Here is a 3,347-nt window from a genome sequence, read left to right on the forward strand (position 1 = left end):
CAGAACGAACAGAATTTGAGCTCCATTTCTTCTCTTCAGTTGGTTGATGGTTTCCACCTAGACAAGTCTACGCATTTGTCTGGCACCTGCTTCCTTTATTGTAATATCCAGTCCCCTATTTCAGCACCTAACACCTTTAGGAAGTATGTGTTTGTGGTTAAGGCCCTGGAGTAATACATGCTTGCTAAACCCAATCTAACCTTGACCTTTTTCCTTGTGTAGATGCAGGGTAAAATCATGTCACTTGATTTATCTGGTTGACTTACAGCTAGGCTAAGAATCAGGCTAAAGTTTGGGTTTACTAAACATGCCTTCATTCAAACTAAACTCAGCCCCTTTCTGAAGCCAGTCCAAGTCCCAAGCATTGGGTCTTTTCACGTGATGATTTTCCAGTTCAACACCACTCAAACCCCAAAGCTTATATTGATTTAAGTAGAAATAAATCAAGTATGGATATCAATTTCATGAGCCAGATCCTCAGCTGGTGTAAACTGAGATAGTTCCTTGAAAGACAACTGAGCTATATCTATTTACGTCACAGAAATTTTGGCCTTAGAAGCTGTTTACACTAGTGCTTTTATTTAGACTAAATCGATTGCCAGTTGTGTACCCGTGTCAACCAGTTGCATGAACAGAATAGATAGTCCAGTCCTTGCAACTTTTGATATATATTATAATTTTATTTAAAATGATAAAATCTTGATATGGTTACATTCAGAGGTGAGCTGGAGCCAGTTCGCACTGGTTCGCTAGAACCGGTTGTTAAATTTAGAAGCCCTTTTAGAACTGGTTGTTCCGCAAGGGACAACCAGTTTTAAAAAGTCTTCTAAATTTAACCGGCCAAAAGTGGCACCTTAGGTGCCGACTCCATGGGTGCTCCAGCCCTGGAGCACCACCGCCAGCTCCCTGCCCCACCCCCAGCTGCAGCTCACCTCCGCTCCACCTCCTCCCCTGAACACGCCACCTCACTCTGCTTCTCCGCCCCCACCCCAGGTTTCCTGCAAATCAGCTGTTGGCTCGGGAAGCCGGGGCAGGCTGAGAAGCAGGTGGCGGCTTTGCACTCAGGCCCAGGGAGGCAGAGGTGAGCTGGGGCGGGGGGGGCGAGGAAGGCCACCCATGCTGCAGCAGGTAACTGGGGGGCGGCACCACTCACCTCCGCCAACCTCGGCCTGAGCGGGAAGCTGCTGCCTGCTTCTCAGCCGTCCCCGGCTTCCCACCAAATAGCTGATTCGTGGGAAGCCGAGGGAGGGGGCGTGGTGAAGCAGAGCGGGGCGGTGCATTCAGGGGTGGAGGCGGAGCGGAGGTGAGCTGGGTCCGGGCACGGGGTGGGGCAGGGAGCTGCCAGTGGGTGCTTTGCACCCACCAAATTTTCCCCAGGGGTGCTCCAGGGCTGGAGCACCCACGGAGTCGGTGCCTAAGGTGCCACTTTTGATGTGATCAGTGGGGGGAGTGGCCGCTCCCCCTGCTCCCCCCACACCACCCCTAGCTATGCTCCCTCACCCCTAGGAGCCAGAGGGACCTGCCGGATGCTTCCTGGGAGCTGCCCCAGGTAAGCTCTGCCGGGACTCCCCACTTTGCCCCCCAGCAGGCCCCTGTGGCTCTTAGGGGTGGGGTGGGCACCCACTACGGTGGCCCACGAGACCCTCCTGCCTAGTTCTGGGGGCAGTCAGGGGACAGGGGGGGTGGATGGGGCAGGAGTCCCGGGGAGCGGGGGTGGGCAACGACCCCATCGTGGGGTGAGGAGGGAACTGGTTGTTAAGATTTTGGCAGCTCATCACTGGTTACATTACATGAGATACTTGAATTTTCCCTAATATTCTTGCCATAGCTGTTTTCATATCTTTATTTTTCAAACTGTAGATGATTGGGTTTAACATGGGGGTCAAAATGCTGTACTGAATGGAGAAGAGTTCATCTAGAACCAGGGAAGAGACTGAGCTGGGTTTCATGTACTGGGAAAGAGCTGTCAGAAACAATAAACCCACCACAATGAGTTGGGAGCTGCAGGTAGAGAAGGCTTTACGTTGTCCCTCTATGGAATGCATCTGGAAGATAGTGGAGATGATGTAAATATAGGAGACCAGAGTAAGGAGGAAGGAGCTGAAACCAAATATCACTGCAGAAGAAAGAAGAACTGTTTTATTGGTGAAGGTCACAGTGCAAGATAGTTGTCGTTGCGGAGGAAGCTCACACCTGAAATGTCTGATTTTACTGGGCCCACAGAAGTGCAACTTTGACACTGGGACAGTATTTACCAGTGAATATAAGAGCCCCACTGTCCATGAACCATGCACCAATTGGCTGCTGACTCATTTGTTCATGGTCCCCGCATAATGCAATGGGTGACTTATGGCAGCATATCGGTCATAAGCCATCACTGAGAGTATGAAAACTTCAGTACCAGATGAGAAGAAGATGATGAACATCTGGGCAATTTAGCCACTGACAGAAATGGTTGTGTGCTTTGTCTGGAAATTTACCAACATCTCAGGGACAATGGCTGAGGAATAACAAATATCAACAAAGGCCAAATGAGACAGGAAGAAGTACAATGGAGTGTTGAGGAGAGGATCTACCCTTATCACCAGCATGATCATCATGTTCCCCACCAGGGTGATTAGGTAAATAATTAAAAACACCAGGAAGAGGAAAATTTAGAGTTGTGGGTCATTCGAAAGTCCCACAAGAATGAACTCAGTCACACTGGTTTGGTTTTCCATTCACATTTAGTGACCTGTAAGAAGAGAAAAAGAAAATAAATTAACCAATAACAGGTTTATGGAAATGCCGAGAGAGAAAGAGAGAGAGAGAGAAAATACCCAGGTGATATTTTGAAAGCCAACTGGACTTAGATGCACAAATTCACATTTCTAATTCAGCACTCTAAGTTGGATAAAAATTAAATGGGTCCTATTCCATGTAGTTTTACACAGGTATTTTCTTTAATTACACAGAGATCAACACCTCGTCCATCTTGTCTCAAACATTTCTCATGTATAACCTCCTGCATAACCCTTTCTTCTAAACATATCCTATCTCATCCATCCTGTGCACTGCGTTAGGGTACAGGTTGAAAAATATTAAAGTATTAAGAAGCAAAATTGAAAAATACTTTCCAGTCAGTGCTGTGTTCGTCCAGATAAATTTGTAAAAGTGGCATAGTGAATATTTGTTTCAATTGTCTGTCAGTGATTGGTATAAATAGATCTCATAACTCTTGTGTTACTCTAGCTTTACCCCAGAATGACTACAATGATTTAAGTAGAATTATCCCATCAGAAAAGTGGAGTGGGCAATGGTGAATTGAGTCCCATATGTGACAGGTTTGCAAGTCAAAGATTTTTTTT

The 3,347-nt window shown here is 47.1% G+C and overlaps 1 pseudogene; it reads right to left on the reverse strand.

Moving 5' to 3' along the window:
* Positions 1–1,781: 1,781 nt before the first annotated feature.
* On the reverse strand, positions 1,782–2,726 carry LOC140897235 (olfactory receptor 5V1-like; annotated as a pseudogene).
* Between the last annotated feature and the right edge of the window lie 621 nt (positions 2,727–3,347).

This window comes from Lepidochelys kempii, chromosome 13 (genome assembly GCF_965140265.1).
Source record: "Lepidochelys kempii isolate rLepKem1 chromosome 13, rLepKem1.hap2, whole genome shotgun sequence".
NCBI classification, from domain to species: Eukaryota; Metazoa; Chordata; order Testudines; family Cheloniidae; genus Lepidochelys; species Lepidochelys kempii.